Source organism: Lepisosteus oculatus, chromosome 6, assembly GCF_040954835.1.
Source record: "Lepisosteus oculatus isolate fLepOcu1 chromosome 6, fLepOcu1.hap2, whole genome shotgun sequence".
NCBI lineage: Eukaryota > Metazoa > Chordata > Actinopteri > Semionotiformes > Lepisosteidae > Lepisosteus > Lepisosteus oculatus.
In genome coordinates, this window is record NC_090701.1 from 3,638,924 (window position 1) to 3,658,932 (window position 20,009).

At 37.4% G+C, this 20,009-nt stretch overlaps 1 long non-coding RNA gene across 1 annotated transcript; it reads right to left on the reverse strand.

Moving 5' to 3' along the window:
- Positions 1-7,111: 7,111 nt before the first annotated feature.
- On the reverse strand, positions 7,112-19,286 carry LOC107078287 (uncharacterized). The gene is made up of 3 exons (XR_001479227.2): positions 19,206-19,286; positions 14,989-15,066; positions 7,112-7,966 (listed from the first exon to the last, which is right to left on the reverse strand). It is a non-coding gene; the product is annotated as an uncharacterized lncRNA (long non-coding RNA).
- Positions 19,287-20,009: the final 723 nt, after the last annotated feature.

Below are 20,009 nucleotides of genomic sequence, written 5' to 3' on the forward strand. Positions count from 1 at the left end.
TCTCGGAAAGCTTAAAACATGGGATGTTTAAATTTCTAATAGGAATTGTGTCCCAATGAATGAAAAACATGAGACCACTTACAGGGGGTTTGAAGTTAATATTAGTAATAAAAACTATAATCCAGACCTGCTTTTGTCTGTCTAGCTATCTGGCTAGATTTGTATCTCAAATTAAACTTATCAAATCGAGTTAAGAAGTGTATATATGTGTGTATTTTAACAGCAATACAATGTTTTTTTTTAAGTACACTGTTTCTGCTCAGAGCAGTTAGGAAGACCAAGCAGCTGTCTGGTCATTTTTGGTTGACGCTAAAGAACTAAACAGTACCAGCTTGCAGCTTAACTTCCCCCACAAAGGCTCCTAATGAAGCACTTTCATGTGGCTTTGCTCTCTATTTGTGTTACATATTAACATGTTTTTTTATTCAAAGGCAAGGGCAATGCACTGTAGCTGAAGAAACTGGTGTGGATGTGTACAAAGTGTAAGAGTGTATTCTAAGGTAAAGAGCATATCTACAGAATGCATCTGAATACTATTTTCTGAGTAGCCATACTGTGCATTCCACAGAAAAATCCATTGTTAAAGAGACAGGAGTGGTAAAAGTGCACAGTTCCAAATGGTAAAAAAAAGTATTTTCTGAAAGCATGTTGGTAAAAAATAATAACGTTAGCTCACTGGCATATTTCATTTTAGTGTATGATTTGAGATTCAAAACAGAAGAATAATTTTATATTGAAGTAATATACAAAGTTAAATGAAACAGAAAGCTGAATTCTCAATTTGATTTGTGAGCTGTATAGTATTTGTGTAGAACTGGGTAAAAAAAAACGTACTAAACAGCATAAATTAATGCATATGCTTGAAGATGTCTCATATAGTATAAGAGGCTCTTCTCACACAGAGGTTTTCAGCGCAACTCATGTATATATTTAATAACAATAGCAATAAATCATACTGGTGTCTGCCTTCACTAAGTCTGTGAGTACAGAACTCATTTAAGAGCGTCTGTAAAAATCTTTACCATACCTGCAGTTCATTGTCCTGCTTTTCTGTGGTTTCTTTTAACGCCTTTGTGTTTTTTTTTCTGTTTGCAGGAGCACTCTTTTCATTGCTAAACTTTGGCTTCTCCTGCAAAACGCCGGCCACAGCACGGCAGACATATTTTCATAAAGCCAAACAGCTGAAAAATTACAACTCCTGTGCCTTTGTTGTTGGAATATATTGACTTCCCTTGGTTCATTGACTTTTTATTACAGTCCTGAGGTAAAATGACTGTCAGCAAACACAGGGATAGATTTGTTTCAGCCATTTGCTTCTGAAACATTCGAATCCCTGACATTTCTATTTTCGTGGGAGAAGTGGGAGCAGGAGCAGGAGGAGGAGGTGGCAAAGCTTGTCTATGAGGGCTCAGCACCGTGCTGAACAACAGCATCCAAGGTGGTCTTTCACGATTTCTGCCACAGCATCTGCCAGAGGAAAGTGGCCCAATGTGAATTTCCCGCTGAGGTAGTGAGGCTGTAGCCACAGCTTTTCCCATTCGCTGAAAGCCAGCACCAGGGCAGAAGTACCATCTGATACAAGTCTATCATAATGAGGGTCCAGCATGGGGCTAAATGAGTTTCCACCTCAGCTGTGTGAGGGGCTAATGACAAAACAGCTCCCTGTGCTCTGTGCTGCCGGTATGTTTTATCAGGGCATATGGCTCTTGCCTAAACTGTTTTACTCCGGAGCGCTGGATCCTCGAGTTAAAGACACAGTACCACAATGACACCAGGAATGTGCTCACAAGCCACAGGAAAACCAACTCCAGATCGCAAACAGGGATTCTGTGATCCTCTTTCCTGGTGGGAAAAAAAAAACAAAAACAACTCTGGCTATAATTTTGTCTGCTTCAAAGTTTATGCTTCCAATCTGAAGACAGTTCAGACACAACGCACAGGCATTTCCTAAGCAGTTCTTGTAACGCTGTCACTTGTAATACATTAGTAGATTTGTATTAATTTGTGGGATTTAGTGTGTCATAAATGGCAAGCTATCAACACGGAAAACAAAATGTATTTGTGTATATAGCTGTTAAGTAGTGTGGAGGGGGTGGGCTTAGCAAAGGCTATGTTTTCAGAGCTTACATTATGGTTCATAAGTTATCCAAATTAGCTTAAAGGATTGATAATGCTTTACTAATATAACACTGTTACTGAGCCCTAAACTGTGACTTCTGTCTTTTCTGGTTTTGTCAAATACTAAATAGGGCTTGGTTGTGGAAATTAAACAAAATCGCATAACAAGGAATTTTAATTTGATTAATTCATTGTTGTATTAAAATGCGGAGGAAAGGAAGCCATGGCGGCTCTACATTATTTGTTCCACTGACTAATGACAATTTCCTGCACAATAACATCACTAAAAGCAGCCTCAGAGCTAGTTCTTGCCTTGAAATTACTGTCACGAGAGCCAAAGGGAAGGAGATAAACCAGGTTTACACTAGTGGCTCGAGTCAGTGCAACTTTTTGAGAAGGCGCATTTCGGAAATCTGAGACACGCTACACCTCCATTCAGATTTTGTTGTTGATAGTGTCATTAATGACTTTACGGATGTTGTTGTTGTTGTTATTATTATTATTATTTGCCCAACGATTCAAAATAACCAATGACCCAGTAAGGCCGCATCCCCAGTGAGGTAATAAAAACAAAGCACTCGAACAACTGAACTTCGATTTGGAAAAAGTTTAATAAAACAAAAGAAAAGTAAATAATTTCAAAATAAACTAAAAGAGTAGCGTTCGTCTATAGGGCCCAGAGGGAAAGAACAGAAAGTGACCTATAGTATGCAGGTGAAAGATGGTTTGTGAACAGTTCAATTTTGTTCAAATTATGCTGTTAGCATGGATTACACAATTCTTCATTAAAATCATTAAATAAAATGTATTAAAGAAGACCTTCCGCCCTTTTATACGACCTAACATTAAGAAAAAAGTGCAGCGCTTGTATTATCATGCATAATAACAATACTGTAACTGTACCGTTAATGTTATTTTTAATATTTTTGTCAGCTGGGGCCTTCGTTGAAGAGAAACCCCAGTTCTGCTGAGGTCATGAAACAAACCGGATCAGTTGTGCTCGTTGGTTCCCCAGTGAAGCCTCAGCCTCCTCCTTGAACGACTTCCCCTCCAGAGCAGGTGATTGCTTGCAGCTGGGGCGCATTTAGAACATTTTAATATTATGCAGAAGATTAGAGCAAACTAACTACATTATTCTCCAATTACACTCATTTCATCCACTGATGTCTTAATTTCCTTCCTTTCGTCGATTAGCCTAATGCGAAAATTGGAATGTGCTTAGGAGTATTCCGATTGTTGTTCCTTGGCTGCCTGTTATTTCACACCGCCATTAAGAGTCGTCTGTATTGTAACTGTAAATAAAACGATTAGGGGAAGATCCAGCAGAGGGTAGGAGATTTCAATTCTGGGATCTGCTTATCAACATTCTTGGAAGGTTTGAGCTTCCAGGCCTCACAGGAGTGGCATTAAAACCCTGTTCTACATCCGCATTATACTAGTAAATCTCAGTTTACCAAATGTTATGCACCGTGTCACAAATAAATAAATCAATTAGAGTTAAACTGTAAATGTTTGCCTTTACTGCAAGGTTCAATTTATATAGCCTCGCGCTCGTAAACCCACTTAATGTCCTGCAATGCATACACAAATTATTAGACTAAAGGCACACACATCATCGTACAGTACATCGCGCATTTCAGGGAGTACAGACAAAGAGTGTTTTTTTCGATGACCAAAGCAGTGAAGAGCCCATATTTAACAAGAAGTAGAATTTAGTTATTTTTGTAAGCAGTCTAATGCTTTACTGTTATATCAATGTAACAGTTTTCAATTAATTTAATTGGAGTTTTTATGATTCGTGAAGTGCACTGAAGGTAATTCATTGCTATATTATGTCTGACAAATGCAACAAGTACACATTGGAAATAACAATGTGGCACTTACAAGACACACAAACAATTAGCCAACTAATAAATTGACTAATATTTTTTTTAAACTATGTCTGATTTAAGCTCTTCTTCTGTATAGTAGTGTTCTCAGACAAGGTAATCACCAGAGTCAAAACTCAACAATTATTAGCACAAGTTTAGACTGGTGTTCTAACAGGTAACATACTGTACATTTTGCAGAGGGTACAGTCTTCCTTTCACATACACATTGAATATACATAAATAAAGAGATTGAGCATTAAAATTAAACCCCATATGTTTTCTTCTTTGGTTATGTCAGTGTACAGTATGAGGCTTAGGGCTACAATTGTTTTTCTGTACTAAGGTGTTGTTAATATTTGAGCAGCTCTTGACCTCTCACTCTCAGTGGACACATTTAAAACCATGGCGCTATTACTTTCGAGATCTATTCAGACTAGGATATTGTGCAATGTTAGAACTTACACACATGGAACAGCGCTTCATGTGTCTCTGACATGTATCCCCATGGGAAGCTAATTTCTGTTGTTGTTTACAAGAGGACACTGATACCCTGCTGAATTAGTTCTTCACCTTAATATTTATGATCTGACTTTCAGGGATTCTTTGTCACAAATCACAAGCACAGGGAGTTGAAATCAGGGTTCAGGAAACTACTTCTGACTCTCAGAACACATACCGTATGGAATATATCAGTTGAATTCCAAATGTATTTAAATGCAATTTTGCCACTTTTTCTTTTAGATGAAACTGTAAATGACATTGCAGTGATATCTGATAGAACGCCTGTGGGCTGTATGCTGTTGTTCAGTGTTTGTTTAAAACTTACTGTCCTTTTTGTATCTAGGAACAAAGGCACCTAGTGTAGATTTCATTTTTTTCTTTTCTTTTGACATTGTGTTAATACCTGGCAGCATATTTACAATTCATTCGTCGCCACATTCATTTTTTTAAATGTCCCGACTAAGACACGATGTGGGATCTCTCTTGCCCTGTGCTTCCAATTGATGAATTCCATTACCACTGCCATAAAGCTGAGGAATAATTCATAACCTGCTCTCAAACCAAAGCAGACACGCTCAGTTCCATTCAATTTAAGACTATCTCTTTTGGCCACTGACCGCCTTCTATGTTTGATAAGACTTGCAAACAGGAAATAGTATTTTCCAGTGGTACAATGCACAGATTTTAGATCAGAAATAAACGATGCAGGAAAATAAGTCATTTATAGGTGATGCTTCTTTTGTTGCTGGTGCTAATAATGGAAGTCCAGTTATGTTAATACAAAAGAGTCAAAAAAGTGTTTTGACCCCATCACCTAGAGCTGAGCCAGTACAGGCGCATCTCAGGAAATTCACCAGACCTTTGAGAGTCTTCAGGTCATACACACTAGAATGTGCTGCTATGATGAACTTCACAGTCAAATAATAAGAAAATAAGCAATAATGTATAAGGATGACAACTCTAAGGGCGGTAAGATATGCTTTACTGTGATTTCTCTTTAGAATTATTCCACGAGTCCTCAAACATGTAACCGAAAAATTAAAATAAAAGGCAAAGAAAAAATGTCCCAAATAAGACTCCACAACATTTCTTTCTGTTCGTAAGAAAGGACCATGCGGTCAGAGAAGAATGAGCTCGTAGTTTGGGTAAAGTCACATGTGTAAGGATCAGCCAGAAAGTTTTTAAGCCATATTCTAATCTTTACTTTACATTATAAAGAATAGATAATGAAGTGCAGTTACATTTTAAGACATTTCAAGAAGCTAATATAAATTCTTATTGGAGAATAATAATTATTACAAAATGAATTTGCTCTGAAAAGCGATAAAAACATCTCAGTGGCAGGATTTGGGTACGCAATTAAAAATACAACTGCATTAAACTATATCTTAAAGGATATATAACGAATATTTTTTAATCAAAAAGTTTTTTTTAAAATAAAAGGGTGTAACTGTTGTTGGTAACCATGTATTTAGTAGTCACAGAAGCCAGTAAAACATATAAAATGTTTTCTTTTACAACCAGGCGGACACTTTCAAATACATATGATTAAACTTGAACAAATCAGGTAATTATAGAACAAACTTAGCTTGGCAAGCACCTTTTGAACTGAATTACATCCTTCATATCCTGACTACACACAAAAAAATTACTTTGAAAAACATAAATATTTATTTTTCTGGTGTTTCTGTCTGTGAAACAGGTTCAAAATCGTCTTGTTTGAAGAGTGTATTAAGGGAAAAGAAACATTCTGAAAAAAAAAGTCCTTATTCTTTCCAAAGATGCTTCTGTTTTGTCATTTGCATTCCATGCGTGACTTCTCTCTTGAGTACTTGAGTACAGGTAACACAAAACTCACAGACAGACAAGTTCTTGTACAGACAGCAGCATTTTAATCTCTGAATGGTTGGGACTGAGGGTGGATTATGACTAAATAGAAAGAAAGAAAATACACTGGCTACTGTTTTTCAGGTCAGAGGTAATAGCTTCTTTTGTGTCTGAAATATACTAATATTGAAGAGAGAAGTGTACATAAACATTCCAAAGTATACTTCTAATTCAAAAGCGGCTACTGGCTGGGGTTTTGTCAAACTGGGTATCTGCCAGTGGGCTACACCATTGCAGGTACAGTGGGGGCAAAATAATTATCCTGCAAAAAGAAATATTTCCAACCCATTTTTTTCTATTCTATTTTTTCATTTTTTTTATTTTCATAATTGTTACAGAGTTTTACTTGAAATATTTTCACAACAAAATCCAATGTCAACTGGCAGTGTACCTTTATAATTTATTTCAAGAAATACTCTAAAAATGGGAAAACATACATTCTCACTGATTCGGGTGTATGTCAAGAAAGACTAATCCTGAAAGTTGTAGCCTATTGTTCAAAATATTTTTTTACAGCTGAAAGTGTTTGAAACAATAATGCAATTTGAAATATTTAAAAATATTGTTTTGGGGTAATATATTTTACTGTTATATATATTTTTGAATGTTGCGTACAGTAAGCAGAATATATTATGCATACTATACATGAATGGGTCATATGAAGGATGACGTTTATCTCTCATAGATTAAATTTCAAGAAAAATCCTGACACAAACTATGAATATCTTTATTTGAAATGAATACATACAGTATATTGCAGGAAATAAAACATCTCTGAATGTGAGCATCATTTGTACAAATACACTGCACAGTGGCTACAGTACACAGAATACAGGCTTTGTGATTTATGCATTCCAGGAACACATATGATTACATTTGTTTTTTAAATTAAATTATTTTTGGCATCTTGCAAAGCTGGATTGAATGACTGCCGATATACAGTTCTATGTGGTGATATTATGTATGTCTTTCCTGTTGAGCGACTGCATTGAGCAGTGTGGAGTAGTGGTTTGAGCTCCAGAGTCTAGAGCACAAGGCCATTGGTTCAAATGGACGTTGTGGGTGGTTTGGTGGCTCTGTGGCTCAGGATCTGCGCCTCTGGCTGGAAGGTTGCTGGTTTGTATCCCGCGGCTGGCAGAGGAATCCTACTCCACTGGGCCCCTGAGCAAGGCCCTTCACCCCAACTGCTCCAGGGGCGCTGAATGAATGACTGGCCCTGCGCTCTGACCCCCAGCTTCTCGCCCTGTCTGTGTGTCTCATGGAGAGCAAGCTGGGGTAAGCGAAAAGACGAATTCCCAATACAAGAAATTGGATATGGCCAATAAAGTGGTCTTATCTTAAATCCTGGGTGAAATTACACCATTGAACTAGGTCCATTTCTCAATGTCCCCACTATATGATGATGGTTCTCCAGGTGTCGTGGTTAGTGCAATGCTAGTTTTAATGGACATATGTAATAAAATTAAAATGAAACATCTTAGACTATTGCAACGTTTATTTGCCGTTTCTCGTTTTGTGTTTCTTTAGGTGCTCCACTTTTAATGTGTGTAAACCATTCCCATGGGCCATTCATGTCTTAAAAACTCCTCCTGGAAACATAAAAAAGAAACAACAAGAAAGAATACCAGTTACATTAGGTGATTCGCTTCTAAAAACCTCTGCAGTTCCTGGTGTGTAAGCACCTACGGTACTGTATGTTCACACAGAGTGACCCTACCTGTATCACTTGTGATCGCACAAATACCATGCATTCACAGAATTCATGGAGTTTTTAGAGGTTTTAACAGCCTCCTTCTGTTATGGCCTAATTTTGTACGCAGATTAATGTTAATCTGATTAATGCTATTAAGCCAATAAAATAAGATTTTTAGTTCAGCAATACAGTATGTGACAGTGTTTTTATTAGGAAGGCAGGATAAGTTACGTGTGAGGCAGAGTTGCAAGACACGAGCACTTATTTTGTCAATAAGCGCCATCCCTGGTGAGAGTAAAAAATATTTTGGTAGTTCTATATATCACCAACAAAGCACCAATGCAGCCAGGATATTCATATAATTCACCTGCTGAGAAATGCTGCCTCTGAGCCTGAACTTTTGCTGTAGTTTGTCTGTATACCATGCTGGGCTTCATAGTGTTAACAAGGTTTCAAAAACAATATTTTCTTTAAAAAAAACAGACTTAACAAAGAATGCAGATAATACAAAAAACACATTTCTAAGTGAGTTGTTCAGAGCCATATCTTTTTGTAAACGTAGTGAGCTTTGAGAGCAATTACAAGAAAATATCAGATTAAACATAGCTTGTCAGCATTGCTCAGCTGCATTTCGATTATGTTGACTGAGCATTTTTCAGTACCGGAAAAAAAGAAGGAAGGGAAAAAAATACGTAACTTTAATCTGTATGACATACTAACATACATGTACCTAGCAGTTTTAGTGCCGTGTGTAATCACTTTACTGGTTAAAAAAAAGAGAATTTCTAACTATTTGTCTCTGTCTATTTTGTGAAAATCTGATGCCCTTAAGCAGGAAAGTTTATGATCACTTTTGGTTCATCTCAGATGACTGCAATTCTTTTTTATTGTTCTGACTTGTTGCTGAAACACACCATATCCTATGCATCACAAGTCAAAACCACAAAGCTTTCAAAGCATTTTAAAAACATGTACTGCACTCAGTACTTCAACAACAGTTGTAAATGTTGCTGACAAAAGTAGGCAACCATTTTTGGATTCAACAAAAAGGCGAACAAACATCATAAAAAATCCATCTACATTCCACCCCTAAATATTCACTTTTTTAGGTAAGAGTATGAAAGGAACTTAGATAAACATTATTTTGTTTTAGTTACTCTGTGGTCAGCATCACTATATAAAGTGAGACTTCACAAAAGAAAAAAATAAAAAATATACAACAAATACTCTAAAATACAAACCAAGAGAATAAGGTGAATAATATGTTATCACGTTATTATTAGTTATCTAATTTTAACTAATTCTAAAAGCAGTTTGGGGGAACACACAAAAGCAGGGTTTCTGCAATGAGAAGTTGTTGTGATAGTAATTTAACTGCTCTCTCTTACACACTCCTGCACATTGTTTTAACTGTATTTCCATGTTTAGGAAAATGTTTCTACAATTGCTACAGGAGATTACAACGGAATAAGGAGGAAATGAGTATGTAAAGGGATCTAATTCTTCATTCTCAAAAGTTTTATATCCTGAATTTACAGTAGGACAACATTTGAGTTGTACTTATTTATAGTTTTTCCTATAAAGAAAATAATAGAAAATGTTCTATACAAGAAAATTGCAGATATCAACAACAAATAAACTGTCATACAGTAAATAAAAAAAATAAAATTAAATGCGCTCAATTATAATCCAAGAAATTTGACTACCCGATTAGAAATTTTATATTGCATATTTCACTCCTTACCCTTTGAAGGAAAACTCCAATCGGCTTAGTAATAAAAAAAAAGCTTTTATTACTTTCTATGTCTCGTTGTGTTTTAGACTGTCACAAAGTTGCACTTTGTTTTATTTAAGAGAAAATAAATATACTCATGGAAAGGAGTATGAGATATCCGGAAGGAACTATCGTATACTCTGGGAACTTGTTTGGTGGGTGAGATCACTGTGCTCCTCTTCACTTTGTTCTTCACAGTGAGATATGAAGCAGTGATATATCATATTACCACAGGTGGCTATGAAACAAACTATGCTGGAATGCTTAACAACATAAATCTGAATAATTGCAGGGCATTAATCAGATAAGTAATATGGTAAAGTTGGGGTGACACCTTTATCTTTACAACTGCAATCTTATCCACATTTTTTTCAGATGCTTCGCGGTTTTGACAAAGAGGGCTCAGCTATGAATTTAACTCCTGAATGCTCATAGATCTTTCTGTGTCAGGCATGATGCTTCAAGGTCCCTGTAAAACCCAAATCATAAAGCTGTTCGACGACTGAGTGGAAATAAAGGAGTGGCTAAAGACATGAAAAAAATATTCCAGTAGTAGTCGTTTTCGAACCAGAGAATGAGGTTTTGCAAATCTTACGCAAAACAGTTTTACTCAAACGCATCCAAACAAAACATCTACTCTTATCTGGTAAATGCACAAGTGATTCTTTCCAAACTGTTTTCACCGTGATCTCTGAGATAGTGTCTGCTCCTAACGATGAAGAGAAGTAGTGCCTTCTGTCTGGTGTAAAAAATCCTCAGTTGTGCTTGTGTGAAAACATGTCACTGCCATAAAAAAAGACTGAGTGATAACATCAAAACTGTAAATATGCTGAAGGACATTTCAAGCTGTAAAAAAAGTGAACAAAGTTGTATCAAAGCCACCTTTAGTCTTGCTAAATCCAGACTTTCTGTTACGACTCCTAACAAATGCATGGAATGGTGTGGTCTTTCGCATAATTGATGTCTAATTTTTTTAATAACCAGTATTTCCTTTTCTCTTTGATACAGTTGTTTTTCTTTCACTTTATATTAATTTGTGTTTATGTATTGGCTTAAAAGATTGTGAAGAGCAGCCCTCCTCCCTTTTCTGGTATAATGAACTCTCAGACCCAAGGCATAGCTTACATCATCACTCAGCACAACCATAAATTATCTTGGTTAGTAAGCCTGGTCTCACTGTCTTTCCAGGTGTGCTCTTCAGACACCTAGACTATAAATAGAGCCTGTGGTTGGGAAAAACTGACAGCACAGACACTGGAAACTGGATCATGAAACAGATCATTTCCTTGGTAGGCAGTTCCCACAGAGCTCATAAAAGGTAGGCCAGGCTTTCAGCAACAACTCCGGGAGAGTCCCCAGCAGCCTCTTTCTTCTTTTCTGTAATATCCCCAAGTATGACCAGAAAACATGTATTTATCATCAGTCGTCCAGGCATAACAACAATGGAGGGAGGAGATATGGTCAATTCTTAAATAAATCAGGACAAATAAGAACCCCTTAGTTTCCCTTTTATATTTTCCAAGGAGAAAGCATTGAAAGTTACAAGACATCTTGGGTTCCTTCGGCCTAGCAAAACCAATTGTTCCCCGATGGCCAATAAGAGCTGAAATCCCTTTGCACATTAACACAGAAGACCAAAACCACAGCAAAGAGGAAGAAGGCCACAGTGGTTCACAGGTTTAAATGAAGAGCTCTGTATATGGTACTTTGTTTAAGATGGTACAAGTCTATGTTCCATGGTTTTGTTTAATACGTTGCTGGAGAGGGAAGACTACTCTGGTGCTGCACCTGGTATTTTGCAATGGCCTTTATTTGTTTATTGAAGGAGATTCCACATACATTTCTCTATTACCCCATGTACACTTTACACGCTCAACAGAAACTACACAGAATTGACAGATAACACAAGGAAGTGTTTGCACTCACCAGGAGCTTTATGTAGCGTGCAGTGTTCCTGGTATGACAAGAAGCACTGTTTCACAGGTGGTAGCCAGCAGCCATATCACCCTGCAACTCACAACTGGCAACCCACTGGAGCTCAGCAGGTGTGAGCCCGGTCAGTACCTGGATGGGAGACCTCCTGGGAAAAACTAAGGTTGCTGCTGGAAGAGGTGTTAGTGGGGCCAGCGGGGGGCGCTCACCCTGCGGTCCATGTGGGTCCTAATGCCCCAGTATAGTGACGGGGACACTATACTGTAAACAGGCGCCGTCCTTCGGATGAGACGTAAAACCGAGGTCCTGACTCTCTGTGGTCATTAAAAATCCCAGGGCGCTTCTCGAAAAGAGTAGGGGTGTAACCCCGGTGTCCAGGCCAAATTTCCAATTGGCCCTTACTAATCATGGCCTCCTAATAATCCCCCTCTATGAATTGGCTACATTACTCTGCTCTCCTCCCCACTGAGAGCTGATGTGTGGTGAGCGTTCTGGCGCACTATGGCTGCCGTCGCATCATCCAGGTGGGGCTGCACATTGGTGGTGGTGGAGGGGATCCCCATTACCTGTAAAGCGCTTTGAGTGGAGTGTCCAGAAAAGCGCTATATAAGTGTAAGCAGTTATTATTATAATTATTACTGTGTGCATTCTTGTCAGCTATCACCCACTCCCCTCACGCGGCCCGACTGCTGAAAAGTCCTTGTAGCAGAACCTGCACCATGTGAGGGGCTCTGCATGCCTGTGTAGTAGTCAGATACGACAGAGACGACATGGTCCGGAGGCCGTTCAGACACAACCCGTTCCTGAGAAGGACGACGTTCTTCATATGCTTAACTTAAGCTTTTCACCCCTTTTCAACTATGATGACACAGCAGAAGAATCCCCTTTTTCAGACTTTTGTTAACTACAGACCTAAATTGTTCAGTAGGCCACCTCACACTGTACCGGCGTTTGGCTGAATTCCTAGACATCTCACATGTAGAGGAGTCCTTCGTTATGTCATCAAAAGAAATTGCCTCACAAGTTGTAAGGAGACTCTAGGTGTGTCGTGCTCTATTGTTCTATAATTACAGTATTGTACTACAAAGTAGAGGCATCTTATTAAAAAGAGAAGGATCTACATCAAACTCCTATGCTTTCATTATTACAATCTCCAGATCTTTTCACTGTACGTGATAATTAGTGAAGCCGTGTGGCCCCAGCGATTGCAGCTGTAGTTCGGGACGAGGAAAAAAAAAACAAGACTCTGAGTCAGCCTGTGAATCACTCTGGAAGACCCAAGACACACCACAGCACTGCACACTGTCTGCAGAATAAAGGTCATGAAACACCATCCGACTCAGATGTCAGAAGCTTAAAAGCTACATTGAATAATAATTATAATAATAAAGTAGAGCATTTAAACCACAAGGGTTTGAATCCTGAGAGCTAAAGAAATGATACGCATTTAAACAACATCAAACAAATAATAAAAAATATATTTTAGCTGTCAAAAACTGAAGTTTCAATATAAGTTTCACAGCTGTTTTGTTTTTAGTAAAACACACATATGCGCAAAAATAGCAGCTAAAAGGATACAATCAAAAAGCATTAAAACGATGACTGGATAGTGCCAAAGACTCCATGTGTTTTGAATTGGGTGAAATGTTACAAGAGATTATTCTCAACTCATTATCACTATTTCCCCAAAACACAGAATTTTTATTTTGCATTTAAGGTTAAACATATTGATTTACAAAATTCTGATTACCCATTTGCATTTAAAAAAACATATTCCAAATCCCTCTGCCATTGCAGCTTTTCTGCATTTATATATTCAACCGTTATATATGCATATTTTATTATTTTTGTTTAACTTAACAGGAAGGACAACATTTTGTTCTGTTTAATTCTGTTGCAGCATAGAGCAGTGGATGTACTTTATGAAAAATCTATGCTGGATACTGTATATGAATGAAATACTCTTAAGATATAAAAAGGACGCTGTCAGCACTAATGTTTGTGGATCACAGGCCTGGATGTAAAACCTGTTATACTCTATGGTTTCAACACATAGGGTTCTCCAGTGGTTAGAAAGCAATAATAATGGAATCTTTATTTGTCACGGCAAGAGAAATGTCAGGTGTTTTCTACAACTTTGCTCAAAGAAATGTCGCCAATGAAACACAGATACACAATTTATTGGAAATTCATTTGATTCACAGTTCCATAATAAGTTCTGCATATATTTCCTGTATTATTGCTAAATGAAAATGAGATATTTACTTCTTCACAAGATCAGGAATCTTACAAAATCATCACATTTGTTGAACATGTGTGAACAGTTTTTTTTCCATATATAGAAAATAATGCCGCTATCAAATCATTATCTATGCATGCTTTTAATATATTGAATTTAATTTTTATTTCGCACTTAAGGTTAAACATGGATTGATGTACTTGGGGATGATTTAAAAAACTGTGATCACCCAGGCATTTATTGTAAATAAGCATATTCCAAATCCTTTTGAGCTAAATTAGTTAAATCCAGTGTTAAGTAATGCATGAAATTCATGTTTTATTTCATTATGATGTTTACATCATCTGTGACCATCTAAATGAAACTTTTCATTGAAACTGAAATATGAAACTTTGAATCAATTCTTCAGAGAAATTGTTCAAAAATCAAATGCCTTAGTTATCGCATGAGTACTGTATAGCTCATAATGGTATTCTTCATTTAAAGATAGCAGTTAATCTTTTCCTTGTTAAATAGTATTTAAATTTACTGTATCTATATAGATGTAGACAATAGACAAATTTTAGAATCTCAAAACGATTGAACTCTTTGCAAACTGGATATAATGTCCTTTGAGATTAAGTTACTGTACATTTTAGATACGATTCAGTTTTGCTTCGCAACTAGATTTGTTTTCATTGTTCGCGGCATTATATAATCTCCTTCTTTAGATCTTTTGCATTTTCTGTTATTATTAAATATGCAATATACTGGAAATTACATAAATCAGTGCGCACAAATGTAAACAATTTCATGCACTGACATAACGGGCCACACAGGTTCTGTAGGAGAGAGTGCTGTATTATTGCCGGGAATTGCTACAGTATGTTCATTTCTGATCAAACTAAAACAGTAGGTGTGACCCCTGCTCCTGTGCTCCTTGTTCCTCCCACAGTCTAATGACACTGAGTCCCGGTCAGCTGGCATCTCTTACCTGCCACACATGGATGTGTGCTCCGGTATGGACTGGGGCTCTCTCCAGCCTCATCTTCCTAGGCCTCACTGCACCCATCTAAGGATAAGGTCAGTTATGAACAATCAGTTAATCTAAATGATCCCCAAATCATTTAATCAACACTAAAAAACTGAATACCTTATTGTTGGTCTCTTTACATACTCAGTATAGAGTTTAAATGTACAGTATAGATGTTTTTTGAAATTTCAGTTTGTAAACAGTATGAAAATAAATGGTTAAGTGAGCAAATACTTTATGGGAGTAGGTTGTCCTGCTACAGAACACTTCTATATTTTCCCATGAAAATGTAGATTCTTTATACTAATCAAAAGCAACATGGATAGATTCTGAGAGCAATTTCAGAGTTTCAGTGAAAAAGTAATTGAATAATAATAATAATAATAACAAGAAATCAAAAGATTATTGCTTCCCAGCTCCAGTCCTGTGAGACACCAATTATCCAAACATTTGACTTACCAGTCAGTTAATAATTTAAAATTATTTTAAAAATCTGGTTTACATTATGTATAAAACATTCAGATATGCTTAGTTTTAAATTAAAAGAGTTTTGTTGTTGATGTTGATTCAAATGTAATACAATGCAGCTTTTAAGCTTCAAATCTAGCTGGTAAATAACTAAACTGACAATTTAAGAAGTTGCACTTTTCCTGTTTAATCTTAATTTCATTTCTAAAAAAAATATTTGAAAGAATTTTTGAAAGAAAACATATTCCGCAGAATTCGACAGTCGCTATCTCAGGCCATATGAAATCCAGAAATGTCATCTGATTAGACATCTCTATTCCAGACCCCCGATGTATAATGTCATGTCTGAGCACGATGCCCCTGTGCTATCTGCAAACTGAATCCACTTGTGGCATCCTAGATTTTAACTTGTTTTGCCATCCCAGCTGCAGTTCACCATGAGAGGTCCCAGCGGACCTCCGGGGACTTGAATGATGAACCTCGGGTCATTTATACAGAACAATCATTTGGGAAACTGCCCTGGCAGTATATTCTGAACACAGAACTGACCGAGAAGGAGTGGCTGTTTGTTTTCCAGCGCCTTCAATCTCTATTGTGGGCTCTGGACCTCAGTTACATGCTCCAGTGATTGCTCTGTGACCAAGCATATGTTACGAGTCTTCTGCACCAGCCCCTGCGTTAGACATCATTAGTGCCATCTGTGACAATACCCATAAGGCCAGGCGCGCATGAAGAGGAAGAAGGGGAAACGCAGAGAGACAGAGGGTGAATGTCTCTGCGGACAAGGGAAAGAAACTGCTCTGCTACTGATGAGGCCAGGAGCCGCCACGTCAGGCAGCTCTGAACCCTGCAGGAGGTTTGAAGCTGAGCTAAAGACACCAGTATGGAAGTGATTAAGCAAGCAGACAACAAGCAAGATAGAGGAAATGCTGAAATAATAGGACCAGGAAGACTAAATGGCCTGTCAAACACACCCACTTTTGACCTCCCCTGAGCCACTCTGGCCTCGATGAAAGATCCAGGCACTTTCTTCTTCTAATGATTTCCTCAGTAATCAGCCAGCGGAAGTTGTTGAGTGCAGTGTGATTAGTTGGAAAGGATTTCTTAATCGCTCAGTTCTCATGCTCCAGAAAAAAAAAGAAAGGTAATAAAAAAGCTTTGGAGCAGGAAGTGGCCGAGGTAGTCGTGTGTTAGAGAGCCTGCTGCAGCACGTAGGGAGCTCAGGAGGGAAGCTCTCTCGCTTTCCTGAGACATGACTGAATTACTGTACATGAGCTCCTCTGACCTGTTGATGAACATCGATCTTCAATATTTCTTTATCTGCTATAGAACACGCTATCATTTATTCCTTACGACTGCCTATAATTCTCTGATATTTGCATCTTCTTTTGCTCTGGGCGGCATCATTTGATGTCACTTGCCTGGAACTTTTTAAGAGGAAATATGAAAGTCTGAGACATCTAAAGTGCATGATACCTACAGATACCTACTGTACAACGACAACAAACCTTTTCTTGAGACGGTCAGCACCATCAGTAACTGTACTGTACAGAGTCATCAGCAGACAGCAGACAGAGGTTCACACTGCAAATCACCTTACAAGGAGCTGTAGCAGTACAAACACGAAAAACTGAATAAGAACAGCCCAACTGGAGGCTTGTACTGTTCATGAGACCACTTTATCTTTGACCACTTTGAAGAAGTGAGAAAAAAAGCTGTCTCTAAAAGAGCAATAAATGTTTCGACATTTTAGCCTCAACCAGCATTTCTCAACAAAGTAGTATTTAGTTCATAACACAAATACTATGCTCCATGATTGCTAGTAAAACAACACAATAAGAAGGAATCTCAAAGGATCCCTGTTGTATATATAGCCTTTGCTTTCATTCTCAATCTTCATTTCCCCCAAAGAATACATTTACACAGATCACCCTCAGATAAACTCAATACAAGTTGGTTGGCAGATGATTTCTGAGGTCCCACATTATCGCTCAAGAATTTAAATGTACTTTATGTGTGGAACAGCCAGAAGGAAAAAAGAAAAATATCTTGAATGATTGCTGGATCAGCTGTGTGAAACATGGCACTTTATCCAAGGATAAACGAGAGCTAAGGCAGCTTTAGTAGACAGCTGAAATCCGAAGCTTGTGAAGCCCTGTAACAAATCACACCACATAAATGCTGCTGCATACCGAGAGAGATCCTGATAATGAGCACAGGTGATACCTGGCAAATAATATGGACAATGCATGATGGTAAATGAAACTGATACCTCATGACCAAAGTGTGTGATAGCTGGCAGCGCATAGATGAGGATGAATAGCGAGGATTTCTGACACATGAACGAAACCAAGAAGAGAGACAAAAGATGTCAGAGGGAAATTTGACACGTGGCTGGAGCTGCTACCGCTGATGATGTCTCATGAAGTAAAAAAAAAATGCAGGCTGCCAGTATCAGTGTTTTACAGAAAAAATACACAAAATAGCAAGAAGTGAAGTCCTGGCATACAGCCTCCAGAATCCTACAGTATATAGTGATACCGTACAATCAATATAAAAAATGCATATACGCATTTCCTTCTTCCCAGACTTTAGGGAGATTTCATTTCTACCAGGCTTTCAGTCCCATCAGGCTCGTTTGATATACCTGCAGTTATCAGCAATTAAAGTGAATCAGACTATACATGTAAAAATGTCTGAGCTGGTTTCATGACAGACTGAATCAGTAGATTTTCAGCACTTACAGTAAGCTTTGCTTAGCCTCTACACCCTTTGGGATCTACATTTCCAAGCTGGAGTTACTGAACTTACGTGAACTGCTGTCTAAATGAAATTCCTCTTGGATTTGTAGGAATTGTTCATGCTGGTTCATTGAACTCCTGAATAAATGGCGTTACTAAATTTTAATTTAAGTTCTGGATTCAACTAAATTATTTATTACTGACAAAAAATGGATGACATCAAATGTTTTTCAAACCTTTCCTCTATGGAAACAAAATTGTCACCATAGGGTTTCTCAGAATGAACCTCAAGAAATGTAAAAGATTTTTTCCTATATATCCACAACTTAACTTTGAATTTCAATATCTCTAAAATAACAATAAAGAGGCATACATTGTTTTATATAGTCTTAAAGTTAAAAGGTGATTCATCCATTGAGAGTAATGCGCTTGGACAGAATGCTATGCTAACATTCTGTAAAATGCATTTGAGATATGCAGAAATGAAAAAAAAGATATTTCCAGATTTAAAAAAAAAACTGGATACATTCCAAAATGCAATGTGATATTTTAAGATCAAGCCATTTACAGCATCAACAACTCTTTAACAACATTAGAAAAGTACAGATTTTTTACACATTAGAAGCCATACTGTACATATCGGAGACAATTTATGATACAGTATGTGCTAATATTTTGAAATAAATATTCTGATATTAATCCACTGAGCATACAGTCTTGTTTTTCAACTAAATAGGTGTGTTAAAGTATTACAGTATCAAAAGCACAAGAAACATACTGTACAGTGAATATCTGTCAGCTTAATATACATAATATTTAAGGGAGTTTTAAGCAGATACTTAAACAGTCTCATCAAAAACAATAATACATCTAAATATTGAGAATGGAAACATATTCTTGCACTCATAAACAGCAGAAACAATATCTTTTCATTTTATTGTTCGGCAAAAGGTGTTTGTGAGAACATACCGTTTCCAATTTCCTGGAAGCCTCTATCATCTCAGCATCATATTCACTGATGGACAGCAGCATACCAGTCCCTGAACCTCACTATCCAGCACACAGCGAGCTGTTACTGATACTCTCAGCACTTGCAGATTTGGCCTCAGGAGCAATGACATTTAAAATAACAGTATAAATCAAGCATTGTGTCAGTGTGGTATGACTATTAAGGTGGTGCCTGAAAACTAAAACTATTAGCAGTCTTATTGTGTACATTTTTTCTATACATTTTCTTTCATTGTCAACTTTCTTGAAAGTATCCCATGAGAATTACCAAACCAGTGACAAGGTTGTCAAAATACTGATGGATTTAATTACTGATGACAACCTGAAAAAAATGCCTGTGTTAGACAAATGCACCCCTTGAAACAATTTTTCTCAATGTGAATATAAATCACTTTTTACATTAACAGGGGAAATAGTGCAATCTGTTGTTTTGTTTTATTTTTTGTAATAAACGTGAACCAAGCCAAACAACTGCGTATACGAACAATGCGATTTGTCCAGTGTATTTGGTACACAAATGCACAACTACAGAGTTGGTGAAACTGAACATGTCTCTTGATTTATACGGAGAAGTTTAGAACACCTTATCCCGGACCTTGTGACGCTGACACAAGCTGTGGGTTTTCCAAAATGTTGCAGATAAGATTAAAAGAGAAGAGAAAAACAGAAACCGAGAGGTTCATGCTGAATTTGGCATTTATTATGGTGACACCTTCAAAGAGGCTACCTGGGAAACATCAGTGTAATTGCTAATGGCTACTGGTC